Source organism: Falco naumanni, chromosome 4, assembly GCF_017639655.2.
Source record: "Falco naumanni isolate bFalNau1 chromosome 4, bFalNau1.pat, whole genome shotgun sequence".
NCBI classification, from domain to species: domain Eukaryota; kingdom Metazoa; phylum Chordata; class Aves; order Falconiformes; family Falconidae; genus Falco; species Falco naumanni.
The window spans coordinates 102,232,736-102,241,589 of record NC_054057.1 but is presented as its reverse complement, the minus strand read 5'-3'; positions in this window follow the sequence as shown (position 1 = coordinate 102,241,589).

Below are 8,854 nucleotides of genomic sequence, written 5' to 3'. Positions count from 1 at the left end.
GCCATCCAACATGCATGGGATAGGGAGCGTTCCTCAGCCTCTGCATCAGCCTGGGTGACCACATCACACATTGAGGTGAAAGAGGAGCTCACTCCCCTTGCACTTGAGCTGCTCTCAGTGCCAAGCCGCCCAGGGGAAGCCAAGAACAAATGACCCCTGAGCAGCGCAGCCCCAGGTACAGCGATGGCAGCTGCCAGAGCCAAGACGTGACAGCGGGAACCCACAGCGAGAGGCACAAGCAGACAGCTCTGACTCTACTTTCTCCTGGAGCCTGGCCATTCTTCATCGATCATGAGGATGCAGGGATGTGCTCAAGGGACCAGGAATTACACCATGGTCAAAATGAAACAGTGCAGGTAAAAGCTCTGGAAGGAAAGCTCCAGGCACCAAGAGCTGCAGATTGCTGGTGTGTAGCTGGGCATATCCAGTCCTTGACAACACTGACTCTCATTTTCCTTCTCCTTTGCCTCCTTGTTTAATGCAGCTCTTGATAGAAAGGCTCTGTCATTACCCACTGGCTTGCCCAGCCCCAGGTTTGCAAAGCCCTGGCTCCCCCTCCCCTGCAGGCTGGTGACTGAGGAGAGCAGCCAGCAGGACGGTGCAGCCCCTTCAGCACCCGCTGGGTCTCACTCTGGCCATCAAACAGCACCGAACCACAAAAGTAAGGGAAAAAAGTCAGCTGCCAGGGAAAATCCGAGCCTCCTAACCTTCTACCTCTCAACTCTTCAAGTGGAGCATGCGGGACACGTGCGCGCACACACATACACATTAACACCCTCATCTTTTCCAGTGACTAAGCCCCTGCCTAGTTTGTTCTGTTCCTGTCCCCTCAGGTGCTGAGGCCAGGTCAGGAAGCAGGCAGCCTAGAGTAAATAGATTAGCTCTTTTTAAATAAAACCTCTATTATTATCCTTAGGAAAAAAAATAACAACCCTCATTTTCAGGAATTGTTACATTTAATTAGGCTGCAGGTTCCACTGGGCTCTACAAACGGAGCCAAGAAAGCACGAATGTCAAAATATTCTGCACGCAAGATGAAAAGCCCTGAGCTGAGTGATCCAGTGAAAGGGAGTCCTGTCAGCCTGCCTGTCAACTCTGCCGCAGATTTTTCAAATCTAATTAAAATGATCGTTAATTTTTTTTTCTTCTGTTTTTAAAAAAACACATTTTTCATCTTTTTTTTTTAAATCCCGCCCCCCCCTTAGTTTTTAATCAGCCTGATTTCCTGCACTGAGCCAGCCAGGAAGAAAGTGAAAGGGAGACCCACAGAGGCATCCAGGGGTGGAAAACAGGAGGACGGGTGGCTGTTCAGGCAGCAAAGCCTTCGTGGCAGCTCACCACGCACTGCTGTTTACTCACATGTGAGATCAGCCCTGACAGGAAGAACAAGGTACCAAATTCTGTCCCTGCCTGTTTCCTGCCTCCCTTCGGGGGGAACGGGACCTTTCAGGCTCATTGTAAATAAACAGGAGCGCATCAAAGGGACACCTGACCGCTGCACCCATTTTCGGCAAAACTAGAACAACTCACAGGCACTTGAATTTTTGGCTGACAGCTCAGACCAAAAGGGCCTTTACTGCCCTGGGATTAGCAGCTCTGATGCTTTGGAGCAGACAGAGGAAGCCAGTTTGCAAATCCTGAAATGGGAGTTTTACAGAAGAGCTTGAGCCACCGATCAATTTTGCTCACATCTACACCTTGCCTTCACAGGGCCCAGCCGATTCCTCTCCCTCACTGGGTTCATTGTTTATATGTGTAAAGTTATTTGGATGGGCTGACCTCAGCAAAGTAGTCTGTGCAGTCCTGCAGCAAAATGCGGGGTCGCTGAGACGGAGGCAGCAGCACAGGGTAGAGCAAGTCATTAGACCTAATAACCAACATGATAAAATAGGCATAAATAGGGATAAAGAGATTTAAAACAAGGAACTAATGCTTAAGAGGAGGTTGGGTCAACAGCTATACAAACACACATATCCCTACCACCTCCCCTGTTCCAGTGTCTCCAAGAAACATATTTGCTTACTTAAACAAGCATTTATTTTTTTTTCCCAGCCTAGTTTCCTAGAGAAACAACTCTTTTGTGATTGTGCTGTGGGTGTGTCTGTCTCTCTCCCTAATAAAACTTCTGAACTCACTGGCCAATTTCAACCAAGTTTGCCAGAAGGGCAGAGTCCTCAAAGAAACTAACTGCTTACAAGTCTTTCTGGGGGTGGGTAGATGAGAGAAAGCTAAGCCCACGCCGACAGAAAGGCTCCAGCATGCGCTCACTTGATATTAAACACCAGAGCATCCAACCTTGAGCTGCCTCATATGTTTCTCTGCAGGAATCCACGCTTCACTGAATCACCCTAAGTGCACTGCAGAAACAGCAGCTTCCGAGCCCCTCTGCGCTGAGAATTTAAAATCGTGGTGACTGGCAGCCCCTCTTTCTGAGAAATGCCGATAGAGCAGCGTCGGCAAGGGAAGCGGTCCCAGCCAGGTAACCAGGTAAAATGGGATGCCTGCAGTCACAGAGCACCACTAGCACCAGCTCTCCGGCCACCCTAGCTGGTCCCCAGTCCTTCCTGCACCAAAGACACCTCTTGGGCACTAAGGGGATGCAGGGCCAGGGGCAAGAATGGGGTCACCTTCTGATCGTGCGATATCCCAGCTGCGGGGTCTTTCCTGCCGCTTGGGTGAGGAGGAGCAGAGGCAGGAGCAGCCCAGCTACCATGGGAGTCAGTGACTTGTAAACTGAGAGCAGTTGACCCGGGATCAGCCAGAGGGAAGGACGGTCCCACAAGGTCAGTCTCCTGCAGCATCAGTTTTCAGCCTCAACTTGCACTTTAAAAGCAGGTTGGGAAAGGCCTGTTGCAGATGCCTCTTTCTCGTGCAAGGGCACAGGGATGCTCCTGGTTGGGGTGGGAGCGTGGAGGTGAGCTGGGAGCTGCCATGCTCCTACAGAGCTTGGGTACCTGTGGGAAGGAGGGCTTGGAAAGCACAATGGCGTAAATTAACAGCCCCACCAGGGCTGCTGAGGGCCAGCACCAGCAAATGTTCCGATTAAGAAACTCTCTCTTTCTCCACGTTGGGTTTAGGATGATTTTAGTGCAGCCAGATATAGGATGCACTAAATGAAGGACAAAAGCCAAGGGAGTTACCAAAGGTTTGGATGCAGCCACAAGCTCCTGTTCTCCAAGCCAGTGAAGAGGCAGAGGGGAAGAAAAAAAGACATTTCAACCAGGGGTAAACTCAGTTTCAACAGTCTTACCTCTGCTCCCACATCATTTAAGTTTGGCAAGCTCCTCAAAATATCACAACAATCCATCTCGCTGTAATGCCCAGGCACTTCCCCTCTCTCTCATCAGCCCCCTGCTATCTCACTGGAAACACCCTCTCATCTGCCGAAAAAAATAAAGCATCTCCTGGAGCAGCAAAACCCCTCAGCCAGAGCGAGAGGAAGCCTGGCAGGTTTTACCCTGCAACTGCTTGGGGAAAATTCACCCGTGTGACCTTCGTGTCCCACGAAAGAGATGAAATCAAGCCTTGCGCAAGGCGCTGCAGGGGAGGGATGGACGGGTGGGTTTGCCCTCCCGGTGACCAAGTCGGGATCTTGCGTGCCTGGGAATCATGTCCGTAGGGGACTAGATGGAGCTGGCATTTTTGGGACCCTGTGACTGGTTGTCCAGCTAGTAATTTAGCAAAAGGTGAGCAGATAATTTCCTGTTGGACTGGTCTGTTGGAAGGGCCTTTCCCCTCCGGGGAGCTGGTGGCTACGCAGCGAAGCCTGAAGATGCGCAGGAGCAAAGCGTGCTCCCTCCTTTTATAGCGGGGCTGGTTTCCCCGTGTTGCCGTCATCCCTGGGGTGAGCAGTGCCGTAAGACATTTGAGGCTCTCCCCCGCAGAGGGTAAAAAGTCAAAAGGGTATTAAGCTGTCAGATTGGGGCAATTTATGTGTATAAACAGAGCCCTGTTTTGCTGATTTACACCCTGATAGGACATGGCCCACAGGTAACGAACACAGCACATCCCCACATCTGCCAGTGGAAGCAGTCTGGATTGACTGACCCATAAAACTGCGAGGCCTGAAGTTATCTGGCTTCACATCTACATATACACACGCAAACAGCCACAGCCAGCAAGTGCTCATGGAGTAACACGATATAAGCAATAAACGCTTTCCCCCAGCAAAAGTTAGGAGAGAGATTAGATAAGGTGGCTAAAACAAACTTTAACCACCACGGTGGGAGCTTGGCTGGCCTGTCCTTTTACTCGGCTGAATACGCTGTGGCATAGGGAGCCTGCAGCGCCGGCCACCCCCAGTGCTGGGGGCCCAAATTAGCCCAGCACATCACTGTCCCTTGCTCTGTCAAAGCAATCCCATCCCCATCATTACAGGAGAGCTGTGCCTCCCTCCCAAGCTGAGGGTTCAGTTAAGACGTGCCTTTGCTGGGGAAGGGCCCCAAACTCTTTTTTCCCCTTTGGAAACGCTCCTGTTGGGAGCCAGGGAGGCTGCCCGCCTCTGCGGGTGTAGGGGAGAGGGCAGCAGCGCTGGCGCCACGGCTCCCCTCCCAGGTGGTGCAATACAGCTCCCTCGACTACATTGCGTAACCAAACCCCGCTCCCTCCCACCTTCCCGGGGAAAATCACCCTTGCAGCTGCCCTGGGAACCTCCATCCTGCCCTCTCTGATGACACCAAGAGGGCAGGTTACCCCCTGAGTGCCGACACCTGAGGGTGGCACTGACGGAGGCACAGGCGGGTGCCTGCCCCCAACACATGCCACAGGGCAGCGTTTGCTTCCCATCATCGCAATTCATGCCTTCACATCGCCGTGCCGCTGCGGGGATGTGAGCAGCCGCTGCATTCCCATTCTGCCCAGCAGACTTCAGTGTCAATTGCATGCTTTGGGCAAAAATAACAATTGGAAAAAATAATTGCATTTATCATGTTGGCGACTCGGCCAGCTACATAAGAATGTTACATAGCAAAACCGCAGAGTTCAGCCTGTTTCCACACAGGCAGAAGAACAATGACTGGCAGGAGTCCCCTGACATCAGACGCTTGTCTTAAACTCGAGCAATTCTTCCACCAACATCTCCAGTCCACCAACCTGGGATGCCACCGCAGCCCAGCCTGCAGGTGACCCTGAAGCTGATGGAGGTACCACCAGCCAGATGACAACTTCCCACAACAACTAAGCAGGCAGGAATACCACGATGGACTTGTTCAACTGTTTTGTTGATAGAGGCTTGGACAGATGTAGGATTAAACTCCTTAAATGACACCACAAGTTGCAGGAAATTTAACTTCCCTTGCTCCAGGCAGCAGTGATAGGTGACAGATTATGGAAGAGGCAAATGATGGGTCTTCCAGTGCCACCGCAGACCACACAGATAGGTGAATTGCAGCCGTGCCTCTTACAGTGACCTTCTGCTCTATGCAGCACTGCACGTTATTTCAGCTTAGGTTTACCTTCTTTGCTTAGCCTGCTGACTCTGCTCCTGCATAACCTGGCCACTATGCTTGCACACGGCTTTCTTGCATAATTCAGCTCATTAGAACATGCTACTAATTTGCTTTGCTGATACGTAGAGGAATTTAAGATAATGCAATGACCATCCCAAAGGGTTCAAGTAAGAAAAGCAAATGTTATGAAAGGCTCCGTCTTTTCTAACTGATGGCTAACACAAAAATCCTGCCCCTCGTCTCAGACTGCAGTTACTGGGCAGCCACTCTGAAAGTTATATTGGTTCAGTGATCCAAGCAGAAACCAGCTCACCAAAACAGAGTCTGCCCAAGCACCAAGTAAATCCAGCTCCTCAACTGGTTGCGTGGCCACTTCATCCAACACAAGAGACAAGATGGGGCAGGAAGGGGAAGAGCAATGCCACCCCTTTTGGATGCAGTGCCCAGCTACACGGATTAGCCAAAACACAAATTTGTTCCCAAAAGCCTTGTAAGCAAATGTAAGTTAAAATAGGTCCCTCTTGGATGCAGTGTTCAATGTCTTCTGACTCTATGGTGTGTAAATTATGTCAGTTGTAGACTTCTCTACACCTCATTGTATTGGCATAAAAACATCCAAATGAATCTGCCCGAGGCATTCCTCTACTCAAAAGATATAAACAGCTGGCAGCCGCTGATCTGCCACTTGTCAATGCATTCTCCTAGCCTGATTCTGCAAAATAAAATGCATTAGCCTGAGCTACCTTCATGCTGCAGTGAAGCCATCCCTGGCAATAGCCTGTTCCTCTCAACAAAATTTGAAATGCTTTATATCTTGTTTAACAAACAGCTTAAACACATAGCAACACCAGTGTAACCACACTTAAATCAGTTCTTAATGTTGATTCACAATATATATATAAGTATGTATATATATAAATAAATGCATGATGTGGTGGACAACCATGTCCTCCAGGTGTAGCTGATGGTAGGACCACAAGATGCTCATTGCAACCTCCCTGGAGAGTCTGCCACCCCACAGCCCCACTGATGGCTATAACCTTTTCAAGCTGAGATACACAAGAATCCCTTGGTTGGGAAGGCTGTGAACATCTAAAGCCTCGGAGTTACAACCAACACCACCTACAGCAGTTTTAAATTAACTTTGAGACGTTCATCCAGTAAGCTGTACTACATTGGTTTAAAAATAATTTTTAGGTTTTTTTCACCTTTGTGTATAGGCTGGGATGAAAAGGGTCTAAGAACTCTAGGGGTAGTTCTACCACCCCCAAACCATTTGGCACTTTTGATACTGACTGCAACATGAGCAGAACTTCAGTTTTTACTTACGTGCAGATGTCGGTCACCAATCTGGCTATGTCACAGTAGCAATGCTGGTTTAATCCTGCTGAAATACTGATACTCTATAAGCAGGTATGCCATGAGTTACTGAGCCTGGACAAAGCTCCCAGATGACACAGGTTAATTCCTGATGAAGCAGACTCCTTGAAGCCTTAAGGTGAAGCCTTTCTCTCCATCTGAATGCCTCCACATTCTGAGGAACACTCAGCTTCCAGTTGCTGCACAGTGGTCTGCTAGACAAAAAGATCCTAGTACCTACTTCAGTCTCCCCATCTGCAAACTGGGACCAACTCCATCCTCAACTTTGCTCTGGTGGATCAAAACATGGGGTCACTCAGGGCTTTGCCACACTTCCAAAACTTCCCTGAACCTTCTCCAACATATTGTTATATTTACGCACTACAGCAGCACTGTCACCCAGAGCATATATGACCTCTTCTGCTCTTTCTACCCCCACGTGTCCTCCTGCTTAGTTACAGCCCAGCACCAGGACCATCCATTCAACTGAGTTTTTCACACTGAAGCAGCTTTCCCAAAAACAACTTCAGTGTCCTGCTTCCTGGAGTCCAGTGTCCTATAAATGCAGCTTTTATTCTTTGTTCTTGCATTCACCTGCACCACCGTATTTGTTGTTTCCTTGAGCCTAGCTCTCCAAGCACTCTGTATTCCTCCCCTATAAGTGACCTCTCCTCTTCATTATTTACTGCTTCCTGGCTCGTTACACCATCAGCAGACCACATCAGTGGTGATTTTACATTTTCTTCCATGTCATTGATAAAGATATTAAATGCAAGAATACTGGAGGGACTTGGCTACAAACACAGCTGGCAGATGATTTACAGTTGCATTTGGAGACCTGTCAGGGAGCCAGGTTTTAATCCATTTAATGCACACCCTCTTGATTTTATACTGCTCTAGATCCTTAATCAAAATGTCGTGTGGTACCCAGTCAAATGTCTCACAGAAGTCTTGTACACTACTATCACTTTTATCAACTAAACCAAAGAGAGAAATCACATTCTATTTTCCATGAACTCATGCTGATTGGCATTAATTACAATTTTCTTCGTTTAATTGCTCATGGACTCCCACGAGCAAGGACTAACTTGTGCCACCCAGCACACCACTAACAGCACCCCTCTGACTCGTCCTTGGCCACAGAGCACGTGTATTTTGAGAACAGCAATTCTGTAAAACCCAGAGCTGGAGCTGGGCACAAGAAAAGCTGGCTGTCATCTGAAGTGGCACAATATGGGAGCCACAGAAACAACCACGGTTGTGCTGGGGGCTTTGCCTCCTCTTGCAGAGGGATGGAAGGGCAGGTGAGCTGGCCCTGTCTCAGACACCAGAGAAAGGACATGAATAATGGCTCTGGCAGACAGCAGAGTCAGCCATCACCAGTCTTTGAGACAGTACTGAGATCCACACTGAAACCACCTCCCCAGGTAAAAACTTAGAGGTGGTCACGAGAGTCTTTTTCATGACAGCATGGGTGATACAAAATGTTTGTGTCATTGCAAAGAGGCCAAAGCTGTTTATTCAACATATAGATGAGACTGAAGTATACTTCTAGCAATAACATCGTGGATATCGTCATGCTATCACAGCTATTTCATTTTGTTCCTTGAAGGTTGTAAGTAATTAATTAGCTCGTGCTTGAGTCAATACCTTGGTTCTTTCAAGTCTCCAGGTGAAGTTTAGAAAGCAGTCCCAGAGCACCTACCTCTGATACTGAAATGCTTATAACACTGTGTTGTTCCTTTTTTTGAAAAAAAAACCCAGTATCTGCAAATCATTGTCTAAGTGTCCCAAGTGGAAGTAATTCTTCACCAAGGAACTATGGAGAATAAAGTGAAACAAGAATTTTGCTTCAAACATCCAAAACATGTTGGTTTTCACTTTGATGTAGTTGGCATTTTGAAAAAAAAATGTAGCAGAACAAAAGGGTTTGTTTAACTCAAGACTCTTTTTTTTGAGGGAGGTACTATTTTTTTTTCCTTCTAATGATTTAAATAAAACTGGAGGAAATTTTGAGGAAAAAATGTTCCATGTTTTGTGAGAGAAGG